This window comes from Convolutriloba macropyga, chromosome 6, assembly GCF_964194025.1.
Source record: "Convolutriloba macropyga chromosome 6, txConMacr16.3, whole genome shotgun sequence".
Lineage (NCBI taxonomy): Eukaryota > Metazoa > Xenacoelomorpha > Acoela > Convolutidae > Convolutriloba > Convolutriloba macropyga.
In genome coordinates, this window is record NC_134473.1 from 17,775,993 (window position 1) to 17,798,059 (window position 22,067).

Consider the following 22,067-nt stretch of genomic DNA (forward strand, 5'->3'; position numbering starts at 1 on the left):
AGGAGGTATTGCATTGGGATTGACTTGCTGCATCGATATTTTTCGCTGCCGTTAAAATGGCAAAAAAATACAGCGGTAAAATTTCCATTGTGGATTTCGCACACAATATTACTGTTTAAGAAAATTGCCTCATTTTTTGGAATAATCTAATTGGATACTTAGCTTAGTTCAGCGAAGTATTGAATATCTAATATAAAGCAGAAGTTTGTACTTCAGTTAATCCCCTCCCGGTCCCTATTGATGTTGAAATGGAAATGCTTCAGCAGATTTTGCAAACTGCTTTAACCGTAATAATTGAGAAGCATGTGGCAGATTTTGGGTTAAAAATATTTCTAAACTTGTCAAAAAATAGATCTTGACTTCTGTTTTGAAATCATACCGTACTATGTTCTCTTTTTCTCAATCTCTCAATGGTCGTACTTTTTGCACTAGTGTTTATACATAGTTTGCATTAATTGCTAATTTCTTTCAAATTGACTTGCTGTAGCGATAAAGTTCGCTGCCGTTTAAATGGTAAAATGGTAAAAAAGGCAACGATAAATTTTCCATTGATAAAGTTACACAGTCTCACTGGCTAAAACCCTTGCGTCTTTCTATTTTTGGAATGATGTAATTGAATACTTAGCTTACTTCAGCGAAGTTTTCTAATATAAAGTATGGGTTTGTACTTCGTAACATCCGCATCCGGTCACCAATGATGTTGGAATGAAAGAATCAGATTTTGCAAATTGCAGTTAATTTGGTTAATGTAAAGCTTATAAACTCAGGTATAAAAAATGCAGTAATAGGATTAAGAAAAAATTTTACACTCTTCCTGGGTTTATTGGTTGAGAAATTGCGTGCCGTTGCAGTAGTTTTGTTGTTCCCGCAGGAGGTTTTCATTCTTTTGTTGTAATTGGTAGTTTTACCGCTCCTTGAGAAATTTTTGTTCAGGGCTTTGGATATAAGAATCTCTGATAACTTCAATTTGCAGTGATCAAATGAAATCGTACGGAGAAGATTCGTTTGTCTATTCAGAGATTTGTTGGAGTGGAAGGTCTTGGTTTTTGGGTTAAATGAGACCAATTTGTATAGATTCGCATGGTGGTGCAGTTTGTATTTGAGCGACATGTCATATCTCGGGTGCCCTTTGAAATTTGGTCAGACACAAGCTCTCCAATTGGTGTTTGTTTGTTAATTTGTCTTGCATAGTTTCTGGCTGGGGTAAGATAGCGGCGATCGGTTGGGTTTTGGTTGTTTTGGTAGTTGGGATATTGGGTTCTTTTCCTGGGGGCAGTAAATGCTTCTCGAGGTTTTCAATTGGGGACTCGGAGGGTTGTTTTGTATCAATGAAGTCCTCGGTTGCCGACAGAAAAACATTGTCATTTGATGTTTCTGTCTATAATGTTCAAGATGATTATTTGATAGTGTAATTATTTAACTACTTTTCAGAGGTGGGTAAATCATTATTATTAGGTTGATTTTCTCCCTCTTGATACTTTTGCGTAATTGCCTGCAGCTCACTTTGTACAGTAGGATAAATTTTATAGTCGGCTCTTTATAATTTGGCGCTTGCACAAGGCGTTTACAGTCGTCTCGTTGCTATTCGGGCGAAACATAGAATTTACTTTGGTGTGAAATATTAAATTTAGCTGAGCGCAATACTTTGCCACAACTTACTGAGATTTCTGTAACTTTTTGTATTCGTAGTGCTTGATTGTTGCAAACTACAATGTCAATTAGACTCGACAAAAAGAAATAGAGAAAATGTAATTGCGTAATTCTGCAATGCTCTGATAAATAGAGTTCATGGCCAAAGATTTTTAAAAATAGGTTATGTTATGTTGTATTTTTATTAATCCACGAGCAAATTCTTGCGCTGCATTTTTCATTTTGAATTTTAGCTTGACGTCATTCCAAGATGCGGTCATGTCGTCTTCGAGGTGAAAACGAACTTCTTGTTCACTTTTTAATTTTTTTGCACTAATTTGTGATTTTGATTTCTGGCTGCAGATAATGATGGCCCAATAATGCTGATCTGCGTTATACTTATAATGTCTTACTAAAAAATATCTAGTCGAATTAGGTTTTTTGCTTGTTGTTACATGATTGTTGTTTAGCAGGTAGTAAACGAATGTCTGCTAACTGAGTCGACAAAACGAACTTTATTTTCACAACACAGTTATTCTAACTTAACAAGTGTCCATGAGTTGTAATGAGGAAAAGTAATTTGGACAGTGGTAGACTTAGGCTATATTGCCATTGGTCTCTAGAAACATAAATCTGTTATTAGTTAGCAGAAAACCAGCCAACTTGGGGCTGAGACGTAAATTTGCGATTTGCGCATTCTTCAGTGATCTCTCTAGTTCCCAAATTTTCTGTATAGTAATAATTTAGGAGATTGTTAACTTTCGGAAACTGGCGTACTGATAATGGTCAAATTAAGTGTGAAAATGCGCCTCGAAGTGTAATTTTGTTCGTGATATATTAAGTGAACTTAATGAGCTGCAGTGAAATTAATTTATTCTATGTATAATGGGCAGAGCTTCGGGTACCTCTCCTGTATTTATATTAAATACTTCTTGTAAATAAAACATATAGTTTGTCGTATTGCGACGGATAAACTTTTTAAAAATTTTACATAGTGAGTGAAGCTTATTGTGCACTTGAAATAGAAAACTTTGTTCATTTTTTAATTCTTTAGAAATATAATAATTATCTTCGAATTAATAATTTTGCCTTTAGTTTTTCCTTAACCGCGAACAAGTGAATATTTTTTTTTCATAAGTATAAGCATGGGAGTCCGTTGACGTTCTTTGCAGCCACCTTCCGATATTGTGCGTGCAAGGCAAGGATATTTCATACCAGTTATCAACTGATCCTCCTCTTGTGATTGAAAGTTATGCTGCATATAAATTTCAAAGGTGTCGTGAATTATCCAGCCTGAGGCGTCACATTCATTTCAATTTACTCCATTATTTGAACCGAAGTTTTTTTCAGTAAGTTGTTCTTACATCAAGTACGACTGGGATATCTTTCCCGTTAATTTTAACTTTGATCTGGATTTAAATCTATTCCTGCGGAGGTTGTGCTAGGTTTTATTATCAATCCCACTGGCGGCCAACACGCCACAATGTCGCCGTATCCTTTGGTGGCTTGCTCTACACAAAGTAGCTTCTAGTTTGCTTCTGAAGAAAATAGTGACAATTTGTCCATGTTTCTGAATTCTCTACATTTTGAGGTTCAATTTTACAAAAAGCAATTTTGTCTAGTGAATACATTTTATTAGAGTCGATAAATGAACAATGGTAATGAGCGAATACAGTAAATTGTGAGCGGCTCTCAAGTCTGTTGCTATTTTCACAATCTGCACGAGATTTAGACAAATTCAAAGATGTAATCACGAAGATTATTGTGGGTCTTTTTATGTTTTTAGTTTTGCGTAGGAAGTTTTTTTTTCAAAAATTTGAAGATAGCATACCTCGTTGAATATTCTTCGTGGGTGTTTTGTTTCACAAACCTTGCCTTCCTTGGGGAAAAGTTTAACAGCTCCGAGTTCAATTTTAGTCAAGTTTTTTTTTATTTAGCGGTAGATTCAGTAGAGCTGAGACTCAGAAGATTGGTAATTTTTGTTGAGTTTTTTCAACGTTTTATTAATTGGTAATTTTTGTTGAGTTTTTTCAATTATTGGTTTATTAATTCAACGGCAGATTTGCGTTTTGAATGGAGGATTATTGGAACCTGACTTGTTTATTTGGGATAAACTGCTAGTAGGTGGTTAATTATCCACTCCAATTAGCGTAATGGTGACTTGTGCTTGGGCAATTGATTTTTGTCCGTTAGCATAGTGTAGTAAATAAATTTCATTGGTTGTAAGCGCTTTGAATTATCCGATTAATCGAAGATTGTTCTTAATACTAACTTTGTCTTTCTCTAATTTTTTAAAAAAATATGGAGAGCAACGTACGGCGGTTATTCAAAGAGGTAAATTATTTTGCCTATGAGCAAATGAGCTAGATGCCACAGCTGAACGTGTCCTCTCTGAGCTCTATGTTTCTACTCAGCTTCGCCTCTCTGAAGAAGAATTCCATTCACTAAGAGCTGCGCAGGAGAACTAGGTGAATTTTCAAAGTAAACATTTATTGGAGTTTACAAATATATATGCTGCTACGGTTCATTATTTGAAATGTTGGTTGGGGGATGCGGTAACTTTTCTACTTTATTTTGACATCAGTCGAGTCGTAAATAAATTCATACATAGTGTTAGTAATTTGCTTATTATCTGTGTAAAATTGAGAGCGTGACCCTAGTAACTTTTTGGATTTCTAAAATTCCTTAGCGTGATTTTGTATCAGTACCTTAGGACCGGTTTTGGTTGATATACCCAATTAAAATCTGTTTCTGTACTTGTGTGCCATGTTTTTATTTTGCCGATATCGAGTAAATGTTCTATTATACGAAGTGAAACTCGATTTCTAGCGTAGTGCTTGATGACTTTATGATGTAGTAGTTTGTCCATTTTCTCGTTTTGACAAGAGTGTTTATAGTCAATTGGAAGGTCTTTACAAATGTCTGAAATACGAATTCTCCTATTATCGCGTAATAGTTCTAACTTAAGAGAAATTGGATTTGTGATTTAATGCCAAATATTATATCCTACGGTGTATATCCTGTACTGAATAATGAAACGGTATTGAGTGGAAAAGCAGATTTACTAGTCTGACTAGCCCAGTTAGAATTTCTATTTCGTACCCCAACCTTTGAGAAGCTGTCTATTATATTTTGACAAAAATTTATTTGACTACTTTGGAGCCTAAGGGGGCCTTTGTAGTCTATGCTTATGGTGCAAATGGAATTGTTTTTCTTTTTTCCTACTCTTCCAAGGAGGATTAGTTCAGAACATGCCTTTTTGGTCCATTCTTTTGGCAATCCATGCAGTCGTGTACTAACATTGTATTCCATTCGTCAATTCCGGACCAGTAGAGGAATCTACTAATGTTAATAAATGTACAAGTATCTCCACGGTGTCCATTGAGGAAATTTTTTTGCTAACTCAAAGCATGTCATAAAAACTGATAGTGCAACACAAATTTCCGTATCATATAAACTTTTCTCGTCGTATGTTTTTTATAACATAGTGCTCGTCGAGGAGTAGGAGATTAAAGATATTTTTTTAGGCATGTACTCCCTTACAGTGCCTAACTGTTCGTGTATTCGGCTGTTCTTTACAGGTTTTTTGCCATTGTCGAACGATTTGCAAAACCGGATTATTTTTGAACTGTTTGTGAAACTGGCGTTGGATCTGTGTCTAGTTGAGCTTGTTTAGTAAACTCTGTCAATTTCGGTTTTAAGTCCTGACAGTGTAATTTTACTGTTTCTATATGTAAGACTTTTGGTTCTACAATGTCACAATTTTGTGTACTTTGCTTGTAGTATTCCTGCGCTTGTTCTGGTTTTTCTATTTAAGACATATCTACATATCCCTTTTGTAGTTCTAAGCAGTCGTTATCATCAAGACCGTCGTCCATTGCATGTTCCTCTTTGGGTATTTTTCCATGGACTTGATCGTTAAAATTTTCTTTAGATATATCGGTACGAGTATGTATTATTGTGGAATGCAATAAGTATCTCTTGTATATCATCACTTACGTCATTAATAATAAAATAGTCGGCGGTTGGATTTAGCATTCCTTTTTTTCCGTCCGGTAATTTGTGCAATTGACAAATAGCTAGTTTTAGCTGGTGCTTTCTTTTCATCACATTTTATAATTGAATGGTTTTTAGGTTTTAATCCAATGTGTAGAAGCAGATATCTTTCGGAATTGTTTTATGTTCATTTTGGCATTTTTCGCATCTTTTGTAGGACTTGTTAGCTAAGCAAGTTGGGGAATGTAAATTTTCCGTCTGTATATATTATGTTTATATTCTGAAGTTTATTAAGTATGACTCGATACTGATAGAATATGTGTGATATTTGTCCGCGACAAGACCGGCGGAACAATATAGGTCTGTGGTCACAAAATAGGTGGTTTGAGTAGTGGGAGCCGATAATGTAGAGCTTGTAGGTTTGATATGCAGGTTTTTCCAGCACTTTTCTCTATGCTGTGGGGACATTTTTGGTTGCTTTTATCAAATGCACGAGATTTTGCATATGCTATGCAATTGCCTTTGGGAAGTTATTTTATTAAAATGCTGCCGGTTCCTACTGGAATGGGCAAATCTGCGTGTATTTGTGAGGGTATATCAGATTGGGGAGAGCAACAGAATTTATCATATGCAAAATTGGCTCTCGATTTATCAAGGCTTGCTGCCGCCTATCCAGCCATTCAAAGTTTGTGTCCTTCTTACCCTAATCATGGGGCGCTTTTGCGCCAATATGATAGTTTATGACATAATTTGCATAAAATGCCAACGCCCTGAATACGCTACAGTCGTGGGTTCTGATTCTGGTGTTTTTAGGTTTTGTATATCGGCACTTCGTGAAGTAATAGGACTAAGTGTCATCGTCAAGATTACATGTCCGAGGAATTTTACTTTTCATGAAAAGAAATTTTTTTGTCAATCGCAGCTTTTGAATTTGCCTTTACACAATAACGTATGATATATACTTATTACTATAAGCATTTCTTATTTATTTTGTGCCTGTAATAGGGTGTCGTCAATATAAGTGATAGCTTGCTTTTTTCTTTATTAGTGATTCACATGCACAAAAGCAGTTATTTACAAATGAAGTTCGGAAGATCCTTTAAGGCCTCAAATCTGACTGGATATGTATATTGAAGTCCACCTACAATAAAATTAGTATTTTTCTGTTCTGCTTCTGTTAGAGATACTTGGTGATAAGCAGAAGACAAGTCACTACTTGTAAAACATGAACCGTTTACTCGTGTCATTAAAAACGGTAGTAGCCCCTGGCCAGCTAGAATTACTTGTTGCTGTAATTGTCTTTATAAAACGAGCCTCAATAACAGGTTTTACATCGTCGTTTTTTTGTCAATATATTAGTTGGAATAAAAAAACCGATTGTTTCGATTACACCCCACAAATGTGAAAATAACTTGCATTGACGTTGCTTTTTGAAATCGCAATCTATTTTAGAAGTTATATGAAACTTCTGTTGTTTTAAATAAGAATAATGATAAATTTACGTCTGTTATGACTAAGTACTAAATCACATATGACGCAGCTTATTGTTCTTTTTATTGATAATTTATAATTTTCTCGACGGTAATTTGTCCATTCGTGTGGACGGCTAAATACTGGTTTCTTATTGGTTGATTAATTCAACCTTGATTTTGAGTTTTTTTTGTTTGTGATAAACTGCTAGTGGGGGGTTTATTATCCACAGCAACTAGCGTAATACTATGTAAGTTGTGATTTGGCAATTGATTTTTGTCCGTTAGCACATAGTAATAACTAAATTCTGCTGGTTGTAAGGGTTTCGAAATACCTTATAAATGTAAGCTTGTTCAGAATAGTAATTTAGTCTATCTCTATTATATTAAATAGCAATCGAGAATGACGTACTGTGGTTTTTCAAGGAGGCAAATTATTTGTTCTATGAGCAACTGAAATTAGAACTTGATGTCAGAGCTGAATTTTTTCCTCTCTGAGCACTATAATGATACTCAGTTTCTCCTCTCTAAAGAGGACCTTTTTCACTGCGAATTTCGCAGGAGCACTGTGTGAGAGTCAAAGTAGAGAGTCATTGGAGTATTAAATTTTATATCCTGTTATGGTGCATTATTTACAAAGTTGGTTGACGGAAGATGTTTTGTTTCTACTTTAATTCAACATTTTACCGGGTTATGTAATAAATTTTAAACATTTTTTGTGTATTTCTAGTTTGAGCATAAGCTAAGTTCACCTAACCCCGAGTGCCAGGAGGCAGCAATGAAATACGTGTATGATCTATAGCTTTTGAGTGGACTCCAGGAACAATGTGATGGAATCATGCGCAATAATTGTATGTGCGGGCCGCTAATTAGGACTGCGGACTTTTATTTAGAGATCGAACTCTAACACAGGAGTTTTGAAAACTAATCTTCTTTAAAATTTTTATAGTTTGTTTAATATATTTTTATAGTTTTATGACGTTTTAGAAAAAAGATTAATTTCTATTGAATTTTTGGAAGTAATTGCGATTGAAGTGCGTTCCCGTATTGTTTAGGTTCTGTCCGTGTTCTTTGCGGTGTGACGTCACAATAAATTTGGTTAGAGTTAGGTGACGTTTCTGCTTGATGGGCTTTGATTTAATGGTAGTGCTAGAGGTATGGAATGAGATGTAATACATTCTGAATGACAAGTGCTGTGCTTCCATTGTACCTATCATTTGTTTTAAATGGAATGTTAGGCGCACTCCAGCAAGTGTGAATGGTAGTTGAGAGTTCAAGTTGTTGTTGGGATGTTATTTGTTCTGCCTGATTCTTCATGTTGTTAACAATACGCCAAGGCATATATTCTGTGTTATGAAATATTTGTTGATGATTAGATTTTTATGCAGTAGTGGTTGAACCTGTCTTAGTAGGCTTGTGATATGTGTACTATTAAATATATATCATACGTTATGGTGTACCATCAAACATAAGCTAAGGTTTCATTGAAAAGCACAAGGTTACTAGGGTTTCGCTCGGGATCTTATACACTTACTAAGCAAAACAATAACACTATGTATAAAAATGCTCACGACTCGACTGAACAAAAGATATTAAGAAACAGAAACCATCTAGGAGACTATTTCCTTAAAGAACGAGGGCTAGACAGAATAATAAGGGACTACAGTTATAAATCTGATTGGCTAATTTATTCAACAGCTGTTTGCCAAATTGGATGGGCGATTAATGAATTTTGATTTAGTTGTTTAAGATAAGACATCGAGTAAGAGTAATTATTCGTACATTTTAGTTTAAAACTGAGCACTGATTGAATAGCGGATATCTTTGCGTTAGGATAGCGCAATATAGAAACCCACTGGTTGTGATATATTTCGAAAGTATTACTAATAGAGAAGATTTCTGAGCTCGAGCTTAGTATAACTCTAAAAATTATGCATAATACTCTACTCAAGTTGTTTAAAGAGGCAAATTATGGTGCCCACAAGCGTTTGAACTTAGAACGAGATGCCCGATAGATAAAAATGTCCTTTTCGGAGCAACAAATTTCTACCCAAATTGTCCTCTCTGGGGAGAAGTTTTTTTCGCTGCGGATCGCACAGGAATTTTGTTTGAATAATCGAAGTAGAAATTTATTAAAATACGCAAATTTGTGTCCCACTACAGTGCAGTACTTAAAATATTGATTGGGGTATGAGTTAACTCCTCCAAAGTACAATTTTTTTTGGGGAATATAAAAGCTGTTAATTTTCTGTTAATTTAAATTGGTCCGTAACCCTGAGTGCCATAATGCAGCAGTGAACGGGGTCTATGATCTTTGGCGGTTTTGGTGGACCCCGGAGACAGCAGGAGCTGCTCAACAGCTGTATGGGTTGGCTGCTGTCCTGGCGGGTTGGCTCCTTTCCAGAGACTTAACTCTAGCACGAGAATTTATGAAAACCATTTAAGGTTGCTAGTACGCGGTTATTTATATAATTTTTTATAATTTTGATTTGAGGTTTTCAGAATTTGTATATTTTTTTATATTCTTTTTAAATTTTGATAAAAAAATTGTGTAAAAGAGTTTTTTCGTATGAACATTTGGAAAAAAAAGCGATGGAATTGCATTGTCATAGCGTTTTGGTTCAGTCCGTCTTCTTTGCAGTCTGACATCAGAATGAGTTTGGTTAGGGTTAGGTTTCGTTTTTCAGTGGATGGGGGTTGAACTGTTGATAGAGCTAAATGTATCGGAATTGAATATAGTAATTTCTGAACTGCTTTGGAGGCCAAATAGATCTCTAGTTTGTGTGCTGTTTTTTCATTGTCCCTATTATTTGTTACACATCGGCTGTTAGGCACAATCCGGAACATCTGAACGATAATTGAGTAACCAACATGTTGTGGTGGTGTTATTTGTTCAGCCTGATTGTTTGTGGTGTCAATAATACGCAAAGGCATTTGTTGTGGATTGTCAAATGATTGTTGATGATTGAATTTGTAGATTGAATACTGGTTGAACCTATCATAGTAGGCTTGTGAGTCATCATAGTTAGTACTATAGTCTGTACTAACTCGTCTGTTTTATGTTCGTTAGAAAAATATTCTACTGAATGATTTCAATGCTCTACTTTAAATGTATCTATTGGTATGTTTCTGTTTCGCTTCTTTTAGAGATACTTGGTGATAAGCAGATGAAGACTGACTACTTGTGAAATATGAACCGTTTTCTCGTGTCATTAAAAACTGTAGTAGCCCAAGTGGCCAGCTAGAATTACTTGTTTCCGTAATTGACTTGAGGTATTGAGCCTCAATAACAAGTTTTGCGTCGTCGTTTTTTGTCAATATAATAATTGGATAAACAAACCAGCTATTTAAGTCAGCGTGCTCGTTTAGCTAGCGGGTTATAACACCTTGTATTAATTCGTTGAGAATGTTTCGATTATATCCCGCAAATGTAAAAATAATTTGCTTTGACTTTGCTTTTTGAATACGCAATCGTTTTTTGGAGGTTGTATGAAATTTCTTTTGCTTTAAATAAATATAATGATAAGTTTACGTCTGTTATGACTGAGTACTAAATCACATACAGCGTAGCTTATTGTCCTTTTACTAATTGTGTTTCAGTGTTTTTTGTGATTTTCTTTTAATATAGGTAGTGTTTTCTCTTTTTGTGTGCAAACCGTGTTTATAAACACTTGCCTGCTTCAACTTTATTTTTGTTTTGTAGAAAATTAGTTCTCTAAGGGTAGCACAAGTCAGTGTTCTGGTGTTACTAAAAGTATGTTGAATTTGCTTGAACGTAGAGATGTATAGACAATTCTATTGCTTCTGTTTACGATACTTTTTTGTTTTTGATACTGTTTTTGTTTTTAAGCGTTCCATAAATGATTACTCCTGTGTGTTCTTTTAATTCTACATCAGAGAAATCAAAGCATAGAATTTTAGAGAAGATTGGGCAGAAATCAACGCCCTTCAGGTTATATGTTCCTCCTTGTGTATTCCATACTTTATAGTTCGCTTCATATTTTCCGTCCATGTCAAATTTTGAGATTACTTTAGCGTGGCCTTATATGTGAATGTGCGATCCGTTGTAGGATTTTGTAGGGTATTTATTGAAGAAAAAATCCGTATTTTAGCCTTAATTTTTTTGCAATTCTAAAAATGTGGTATAATTTATTATTGTATATCTTAAGCCTAGATCGAATATGCATTCAAAGTCCAATCCATTAAATTTATTTGTGTCTGCGGTGGTGAAATATTACATAATTCGCTTAATACTGTAGATCGGATTACTATTTCTATTAACTTTTGGAGACTTTGGAAATTTAAAGGGGAGAAATCTGATATAGCATGAGTAGAGTCGTTTTGATTGTAGTATTCTGTTTGTTGGTTTTGGTCCTGTACCCAGTGGACAGAGTTCGAAGAGCGAGGTTGTTAATCATAATAACCATTGCTTGATGCCTGAAATTGGTTATCGTGTAATTTGGGGATAGGAAAATTTTTGATTTTCACGTTCATAATGTTGACTCGCATCAGTTTGATGCGGAGCAAATTAGTCTTTTGGGGACATTTTGTTCATACAATTTGTTATTGTTATTGTTGTTTTAATGTTTGTTTCCGTATTTGCATTTATTATATAAAATTTTTTGGTGGTTTTTGTTACTGAAGTACGGTTTGCTCTTAGTTTGCTTTTTGTAGTAAACGTGGAAGGAAATTTTCTTCCTTTTTTCCTCAGTGAGTTCTCTTTTCGTGTGGTGTCCTTCTTGGGTTTCGATAACCTCTATCTCCTAGGTGAACAGGGTTTCAAGGTCGGGGTTCATTTTCACTCAAAAATGAGTTTGATGCGCGATGGATTCAATAGAGTTGAGATACAGAAGAATTAAATTGTTATTTTTGTTGATATTTTATAGTTTTCTCAACGGTAGTTTGTCCGTCCGTGTAGATGACTAAATACTGGTTTCTTATTGGTTGATTACTTCAACGTTGATTTCGTGTTTTTTTTTGTTTGTGATAAACTGCTAGTGGGGGGTTTATTATCCACAGCAACTAGCGTAATACTATGTAAGTTGTGATTTGGCAATTGATTTTTGTCCGTTAGCACATAGTACTAACTAAATTTTGCTGGTTGTAAGGGTTTCGAATTATCTTATAAATGGAAGCTTGTTCAGAATAGTAAAGTAATCTATCTCTAATATATTAAATAACAATCGTTAATAACGTACTGTGGTTATTCAAGGAGGCAAAATTTTTTGTCTATGAGCAACTGAACTTAGAATTAGATGCAAAAGCTGACTTTTTTCCTCTCTGAGCATTATATTGATACTCAGTTTCTCCTATCAGAAGAGGAACTTTTTCACTGCAAATTTCGCAGGAGCACTGTGTGAATAATCAAAGTAGAGGTTCATTAGAGTATTCAAATTTATATCCTCTTATGGTGCATTATTTACAAAGTTGGTCGGAGGAAGATGTTTTTTTTCTACTTTAATTTTAAAGTTTTACCGGGTTTTTGTGATAATTTTTAATTTCTTTTTCTGTAATATTTGTTTGATCATAAGCTAAGTTCACCTAACTCCGAATGCCAGGAGGCAGCAATGAACTACGTTTATAATCTATAGCTTTCGTAGTGGACTCCTGAGACAGTGTGCTGGACTCCTGCGCAATAATTGTATGTTCAAGTCGCTAATTTGGGCTACGGATTTTTTTAGAGATCTAACTTTAACACAGGAGTTTAGAAAACTAATAAAGCTTGCTAGGGTTCGGTTATGTAAATAATTTTTTAAAATCTTACTTAAAGTTTTCATAGTTTGTATATTTTTTTTAAGTTTTATGAGGTTTTATAAAAAGAATTATTTCTATTGAATTTTTGGAAAAAATTTCGATGGAAATGCATTGCCATAGCGTTTAGGTTCAGTCCGTGTTCTTTGCAGTGTGACGCCAAAATAAAAATGGTTAGAGTTAATTTGCGTTCTTGCTTTATGGGGTTTGATTTAATGATAGTGCTAAATGTATGGAAATGGGATGTAGTACATTCCGAACTACTTCGGGGACTAAATAGATTTCTGAAGTGCTGTGCTTCCATTGTACCTATCATTTGTTTTATATGGAATGTTAGGCGCACTCCGGCAAGTGTGAGTGGTAGTCGAGAGTTCAATTTGTTGTTGGGATGTTATTTGTTTTGCATGATTCTTCATGTTGTTAATAATACGCCAAGGCATATATTCCGGATTATCAAATATTTGTTGATGATTAGTCTTTTTTATGTAGTAGTGGTTGAACTTGTCCTAGCAGGCTTATGAAGCGTCATATTTAGCACTGTAGTCACTTATTATTCTGTATAGCCCTTGTTCTTTAGTGAAATAGTCTCCTAGATGGTTTCTGTTTCTTGCTATCTTTTGTTCAGTCGAGTCGTGAGCATTATTTTACGTGGTGTTATTGTTTTGCTTAGTAACTGTATAAAATCTTGAGCGTAACTCTAGTAACCTTGTGCTTTTCAATGAAACCTTAGCTTATGTTTGATGCTTATATTGAAGATTCAGAAGGACGAATAGGTTCAATGTAGTTGAGACTTTATAGTTTTCTCAACAGCATTTTGTCCGTCCGCGTGGATAGTGAAATATCAATCTCTGGTTGGCTAATTTATTCGACAGCAATTTGTCATTTTGAATGAGCAGTTAGCGAGTTTTGATTTGGTTTTGATTTGGACATCGAGTAAGGTTAATTATTCGCACAACTTAATTTAATACTGAGCTGTGATTAGATAACGGATTTCTGTGTGATGGGTTAGCGCAAGATTGAAACCCACTGGTTGTGATACTTTTCAAAGTCTTACTAATTGAGAAGTTTTCTGTGCTCCAGGCTAATTTAACTCTAACAATTATGCATAATTTTTTCAATCAAGATGTTCAAAGAGCCAAATTACGGTGCCTACAAGCGTTCGAACTTAGAAGATCCCAGATAGATGAAATTGTTCTTTTCTGAGCCATAAATTTCTACCAAAGTTGTCCTCTCTGAGGAGGAGTTTTATTCGCTGCAGATCGCACAAGAATTTTGTATGAATAATCAAAGTAGAAATTTATTAAAATAAGCTATTATGTGTCCTGCTACAGTGCAGTACTTAAGATGTTGGCTGGGGAAAGAGTTAATTCCTCTGAAAAACAATTTTTTCGAGGAAGATAAAACGAGCGTGTTCATTTTTCTGTTAATATTAGTTAGTCCCTAACCTTGAGTGCCATAATGCAGCAATGAACTGCGTCTATGACCATTGGCGGTTTTGGTGGATCCCGAAGACAGCAGGAGCTGCTCAACAATTGTATGGTTTGGCTTCTGTCCTGGGAAGTGAGCTCCTTTTCAGAGACCTAACTCTAGCTCGAGAGTTAATAAAACCCTTTAAGATTGCTAGCGCTCAATTATGCAAACTTTGGCAAATTATGGTGCCTACAAGCGTTTGAACTTAGAACGAGATGCCCGATAGATAAAAATGTCCTTTTCGGAGCAAAAAATTTCTACCCAAATTGTCCTCTCTGGGGAGAAGTTTTTTTCGCTGCGGATCGCACAGGAATTTTGTTTGAATAATCGAAGTAGAAATTTATTAAAATACGCAAATTTGTGTCCCACTACAGTGCAGTACTTAAAATATTGATTGGGGTATGAGTTAACTCCTCCAAAGTACAATTTTTTTTGGGGAATATAAAAGCTGTTAATTTTCTGTTAATTTAAATTGGTCCGTAACCCTGAGTGCCATAATGCAGCAGTGAACGGGGTCTATGATCTTTGGCGGTTTTGGTGGACCCCGGAGACAGCAGGAGCTGCTCAACAGCTGTATGGGTTGGCTGCTGTCCTGGCGGGTTGGCTCCTTTCCAGAGACTTAACTCTAGCACGAGAATTTATGAAAACCATTTAAGGTTGCTAGTACGCGGTTATTTATATAATTTTTTATAATTTTGATTTGAGGTTTTCAGAATTTGTATATTTTTTTATATTCTTTTTAAATTTTGATAAAAAATTGTGTAAAAGAGTTTTTTCGTATGAACATTTGGAAAAAAAAGCGATGGAATTGCATTGTCATAGCGTTTTGGTTCAGTCCGTCTTCTTTGCAGTCTGACATCAGAATGAGTTTGGTTAGGGTTAGGTTTCGTTTTTCAGTGGATGGGGGTTGAACTGTTGATAGAGCTAAATGTATCGGAATTGAATATAGTAATTTCTGAACTGCTTTGGAGGCCAAATAGATCTCTAGTTTGTGTGCTGTTTTTTCATTGTCCCTATTATTTGTTACACATCGGCTGTTAGGCACAATCCGGAACATCTGAACGATAATTGAGTAACCAACATGTTGTGGTGGTGTTATTTGTTCAGCCTGATTGTTTGTGGTGTCAATAATACGCAAAGGCATTTGTTGTGGATTGTCAAATGATTGTTGATGATTGAATTTGTAGATTGAATACTGGTTGAACCTATCATAGTAGGCTTGTGAATCATCATAGTTAGTACTAGAGTCTAAGTGTACTAACTCGTCTATTTTATGTTCTTTAGAAAAGCATTCTACTAACTGATATCTATGCTCTACTTTTTTTGTTCTGCCGAGTTGTGACTAATTTTTTAAGTAGTATTAGTACTTTGTTTAATAAATTCGCATGGTCCAGAACGTGACTCTAGTAGTTTTTTTGATTTCAAGAATTCCTTAGCGTGATTTTCTCGTAAAACTTTACGATCAATTTTGATTGGTTTACTCAATTCAAATCTTTTCTTGTAATCGTGTGCCTTGTTTACAAATTGGTGACATTGAGTAAATGTTCTACTATATATATTTTTAAGACGTTTTTGCAGTGTGATATAGTGCTAGACAACCCGTGTTGTATCAGTTTACCTACATTCTTGTCTTTACGACAGATTCCTTAGTGAGTATTTAATCGAAGTCTATACAATTTTGTGAAAAACAATTTCTTCTTATCACGTTTTCGGCTCGAGAAATTGGAACTTGTGGTTTCATGACTGATAAAACATCGTACGGAATACAGTCTCACTTTGATATACAGCGGCTTTGAGTGCAAAAAGAGATCCAGTAGTTTAACTAGCCCAGTTAGAACCAGTGTCGTTGATAAAATTTTCCAAATACTTTGCTACATTCTTATTCTGTACTTAATCCTTGCCGTTTTTTTGTCGAGGTGTGTATAAAAATCGTGGTTTTACTGTAATGTCGAGTTTGTGCGTCCAATGCACAAAGTCATTGCTTAAGAATGCGGTACCTTTGTCATGTACTTTTTTTGTATCCTTCCGAACCGTGTATTGTATATATTATTTAATTTAATAGTTTCTGATGCTTTTAATTAGTGTTAGTAATTTGTTTAATAAATGCGTATGGTCCACAACGTGACTCTAGTAGTTTTTTGGATTTCAGGAAATCCTTAGCGTGATATCCTGGTAAAACTTTATACGATCAATTTTGATTGGTTTGCCCAATTTAAATCTTTTCTTGTAATCGTGTGCTTTATTTTCAATTTTGTGACATTGAGTAAACGTTCTACTATATATATTTTTAAGACGTTTTTGCAGTGTGGTATAGTGCTAGACAACCCGTTTTGTATCAGTTTACCTACATTCTCGTCTTTACGACAGTTTCTTTAGTGAGTATTTAATCGAAGTCTATACAATTTTGTGAAAAACAATTTCTTCTTATCACGTTTTCGCCTCGAGAATTTGGAACTTGTGGTTTCAAGACAAATAAAACATCGTAGGTAATGCAATCTCACTTTGATATACAGCGGCTTTCAGTGCAAAAACAGATGCAGTAGTTTAAATAGCCCAGTTAGAACCAGTGTCGTTGATAAAATTTTCCAAATATTTTGCTACATTCTTATTTTGTACTTAATCCTTGCCGTATTTGTCAAGGTGTGTATGAAAATCGTGGTTTTACTGTAATTCCGAGTTTGCACAAAGTCATTGCTTAAGAATGCGGTACCTTTGTCATGTACTCTTTTGTGGCATTCCGAACCGTGTATTGTATACATTATTTAATTTAACAGTTTCTGATGCTTCAGTGGTTTTTGATGGACACACTTGCATGAAGCTGCAGGTTGTACTTGAGAAATTAATCACTCTAACTAGACAAACCTACTATAATCTACTTTTTACTATAACTGGAAAACTATCTACTACAACGGTTGGTTACTATAGGGCCTAAAGAGGCCTTTGTGATCTATTCGTACAGTGTAAAATGGAGTTGTTTTTAGTTCTCCCCACTGTTTTAAGGGTGCTTCGTTCAGATCACGGATCGGCGGTTTCTTTTTTTAGCAGTCTAAGAAATCATATACTGACAGTGTAAACGAGTTGTGCATTCTTGGCCAAAAAAAATCTACTGATTTAAAAAAAATAAGTACCCACGGTGTCCAATGAGTGGGTAATTATTAGGATTATCGTTGGCTTACTAAAAGCATTTCAATTATAGTGAGAGTTGGACACCAATTTCTGTATAATAAAAACCGTTTACGTCTGTTTTATTGTAGCACAGTATGTCATAGAGTTCTCCGAGTAATAGCAGGTTAAATATATAATTATCAGGCGCGTAGTGCCTTGCAATGCTTAATCATGCTTTTACTTGTTGGTTCTTTACCTGCTGTTAGCAATTGGCAAACGGTTTGTAAAGCCGTATTACTTATTTGATTGCGCCGGATTGTATCAGTTTTTAGTTGATATTTTTTAGTATGCTCTATCAATTTCGGTAATTAGTCCTTACAGCATACTTTTTCCATTTCTGTATGTCAGGTTATCGTTACAATGTCATGTTTATGCGTACCTTGCTTGTATTCTTCCTTTGCTTGTTTTATATCTTCTATGAAACACATATCTACATATCCCTTTTGTAGTTCTAAGCAGTCGTTGTCATCAAGACCGTTGTCTATTGCATGTTCCTCTTCTGCTATCTCTTCATGGATATGATCGTTAATACTCTCTTTAGATATATTTTTCGATGACATTTTTTGTATTTGGTTTAGTAGTTGTCCATACCGGAACGAGTCTGCAACAGTGTAGAGTGTCAGTTCTGTATCATCACTTGCAACTTTAATCCTAAAGTCTTCGTCGAATAGATTTCGTATTTTCATCTTCTCTGGGAGTTATTTCTTCAATTACCAGATGGTTAGTATTAAGCGCTGCTTTCTGTTCATCAGGGTAGAATTGAACGGTTTATGAGTTTGTAATCTGATGTGTACAAAGTTATGAATTTGGCAATTGTTTTATGTTCAATTTTTTTACTTCATCCTGCTGTTGGCTAGGCAAGTCCGGGAATGTAAGGTTTCCTTCAGTTTTTATTATGTTTAGATTTTGAAATTTAGTATGTACGACATGATGCTTAAAGAACCTCTGCGATAACTCTCCACGACGAGACCAACGGAACAATATAGATCTGTGATCACGAAATAGGTACATGGGGTAGGGAGACTAAAATGTAGATTTGTATTTCAGATATTCCGCAAAGTTCTCTATGCTGTGGGGACTTTTTCAGTTTCTTTTTATCAAATTCACGAGAGTTTGTAGATACTATGCGTTTGCCTTCGGGGAATTGTTGTGTTAATTTGCTACCGCTCCCTAGGATGGACGAACTTGCTAGTATTTGAGAGTGGTGTATCAGAATGAGGATTGCGACGGAAATATCCTGCGAAAATTTTCTCTCAATTTATTAAGGCTTGCTGGCGGTTATCCAGCCATTCAAAGTTTGTGTCATTCTTACCTTAATCATGGAGCGCTTTTGCGCCATTATGATTGTTTATGGCATAATTTGCATAAAATCCCAACACACTCAAAACTCTGCTGTCGTGGATTTTGAGTTTCTGGTGTTTTTAAGTTTCGTATTTTGGCAATCTTTCCAGCAACAGGACTAGATGACCCCTTTGAGATTACGTCCGGGGAATTTTATGTTTTGTCAAAAATGAGTTTCGTTCAATCACGTGCAGCTTTAAAATCTTCTTTATTTAATAGCAAACGTTATTCACGTATTACTGTGAACAATTCTGGTTTATCCAGCATAGGTATTAGGTTTTCGGCAATATAAGTGATAGCATGATTTTTTAAGAGGTCCCAAGTCATTACGCATTATTTACTAAAGAAGTTCGAAAGAAGCTTTAAATAGTAAAATCCCGAGTGATATGTATCTTGACGTCCACATACAATAAAACTAGTGTGTTTCTGTGTCTTTTCTGTTAGAGGTGCTTGATGATAAGCACACGCCAAGTTACTTCTTGTAAAATAAGCACAGTTTAAACGTTTCATTAAAACCTGTAGGCGCTCGAGTGACCAGCTAGAACTAATTGTATCTTTAATTGAATTTGTGTAACGAGCGTCAATTACAAGCTTTTTGTAGTAGTTTTTTGGCAATGTAATAATTGAAATTATAAACCAGCTGTTTAAGTTGGCGTGCTCGTTTAGCTCGAGTATTATTCCAGCTTTTAATTTTTTGCCAAAGAATGTTTCTAAATTATCACGCAAATGTAAAGGTGCTTTGCTTTGACCTGTTGAATTCGCAATTCTTTTCAAGGGTTGCATGAATTATTCTTTGTACGGCCAATAGCCGTCTGTGATGCAGTCCCATTTGTTATTGGAATATACATAATAATCCTGGAGTAAAACTCTACATTGCTCTAAATTCATCATTCGACAAATCACTTTGTATGAAGTGAAACGTTTTAAGGTATTCGATATAGTGCGCATAGTTTTTACTTGCTTCTATTTGGGCGTGCATCGATTCTTTCTGGAACAAATTCATGAATTATAAAATGATTGTGTTTAGTTATTCTGAACTTCAGAAATGTTCAGTTTTTGTAGGTTTGGATAGCGTTTTAGGGTTATTTGAGAAATCAATTGCAATTTCAGCATCATTTTCCATTTGTTCACAATTTCTTCACCTTCAATACTAAATATCTCATCAATACTTTCATTTGTGTATTTTGTAGACGACTGTACCTGCTTATTCTGGTCCTTACTCAGATAAACATATACTTCGCTCGAGAATTGAACCCGTTGTTTTTTTTTACGAATAGTTCCGTCCAGAATTTTTTCAATCTTATTTTCTGCAATAAAAATTTAATGCGATGTTCAAAGAGTGCGGTTGTAATGTTTTCATTTGATGATTTGGTATTGAATTTTCTTTTTTAATTAGACTAAAAAATCGTTGTTCGAGGCTCGGAAGATTGTGTTTTATCACATTATAACTTAAAATGTTTCCGTCATTACCATTTACTTGCCATTTACAATGTTCTCTCAAGTCGGGGAACCGTTAACACAACATTAGAGCAAAAAATTTGTTTTCAGCACAGTTTTTGTAATTTGTATGTTCAATAGCTCTGCGGCTGTTGAATATTGACTGTTCTTCAGCTTCAATATAGCTTATACATGTGTCGGCGCCTTTCGTCTCAGCCTATTGTACTGAGTGTAAAATTGTACGGAGCATTGAGCATTTATTGAATTCTTTGTATTTGATGAGTATCGAGTAAGCAAACTGACTGCAATCTCGCATATTAAATTTACTTTGTGTATTAGGGTGTTTTTTTGTATGTTCTTTTAATATATGTAGATTTTTTTGTATTCGCGCGCGCGTGTGTGTGTGTGTGTGTAAATCGCGTTAATTCAAACAACGTCTCTTTAACTGTTTTTTTATTCCGTCGAAAAAAACTTTCGTATGGTAACACAAGTCAGTGTTTTACTGTTTTTACAAGCAGGTCGATCTTGCTTGTTTGTAAAATGCTTGAGACGGTACTATTGCTTCCATTTCCCATACTTTTGGATACTATTTTTCACTATTTAAAGTTTCATAATTGGTTACTCTTTGTTCTTTTTTCTACATCAGTGATATCAAAATACAGAGCTTGAAATAAGATATGGCAAAAATCAACACCAATCATTTTTGACGTTTCTTCTTATGTCAAAGTATGATAAAATTGTTACATTATTGATAATGTGCTAATTTCTTATATTCTTTTGCTTAGAACCATAGAATTTATTATGCTTGGTTCAGTGGTCGCCCCATTTTATACTAAGAGCATGGGCGTGCGAAGTTCATCTAAAACTTCTGACCTGATGGTCTTACATTTAGTATACGCTAAACCCTTCTAAACCTTATAAGTCTCATAAAAATGTTTCAGGATTTAAATAAGAGAATTTGACTAATTACCTGGGTTATAATATTTATATAAGATTTATATATGTTTAACATAGATAGCTTTGCAGCACAATTGGGTTGTTTAATTCAAGATTGAAATACAAAACTCAGCTTAAAAGGAAACGGTCGAGAAAGTCAGTATGAATTCTATGGTTTTGAAAATGTTATCAGTATTCTGTCGTTCCTTTGAACAAAGTTCTGATTTGGAAATTATCTCTAACTATTCTTCAATAGTAATAGTTTATAAAAGGCTGGCAGATTTAGGGTTAAAATTTGTTCTTAACTTCTTGAAAGTTAGTTGTTGATTTCATATTTTGAAATCTTACTTTTTTCTTTCTCACTTTCTGAATGGTTTTACTTTCTGCTCTATTGTATATGGTTTTCATGAAGGGTTAACTCCATTTAATTGTCTTGCTGTGGCGATGTTATTCGCTGCCGTCTGAAGTGCAAAAAGTACACAGCTAAAATGTCCATTGGGCATTAACACAATTCTGGTTAAAATCATTGTGTCTATTTTAGAATGATGTAATTTACAACCGAGCTAAGTTCAGTTAGGTATTCTAATATCTAATGTAGCATAAATTTGTACTTCAGTACATATTTCAATCATGCTTCATTAGCCCAGTCCATAATATTTCTTTTACTTGGGCAATTCTTGAACTATATTGTATCTCGGGTTGCTCATCATTCATAATTATTAGCAGCCATAATTTTCTTGGTTATCATGCGGGGGGGGGGGGGTGAGAATTAGTGATTTGTATGATTGCTTAGCAGACTAACAATGATAATACGAAAATGGTCTGAGGGGGTTGGGGTTTAATGAAAAATACTGGAACGCAGCTTTTCGTGAA

The 22,067-nt window shown here is 34.8% G+C and overlaps 1 protein-coding gene across 1 annotated transcript in view; it reads right to left on the minus strand.

Annotated features, from left to right (window-relative positions):
* The window catches only part of LOC142341539 (FK506-binding protein 2-like), a 390,606-nt gene that overhangs the window by 168,649 nt on the left and 199,890 nt on the right, over positions 1–22,067 (minus strand). The window lies entirely within an intron of this gene.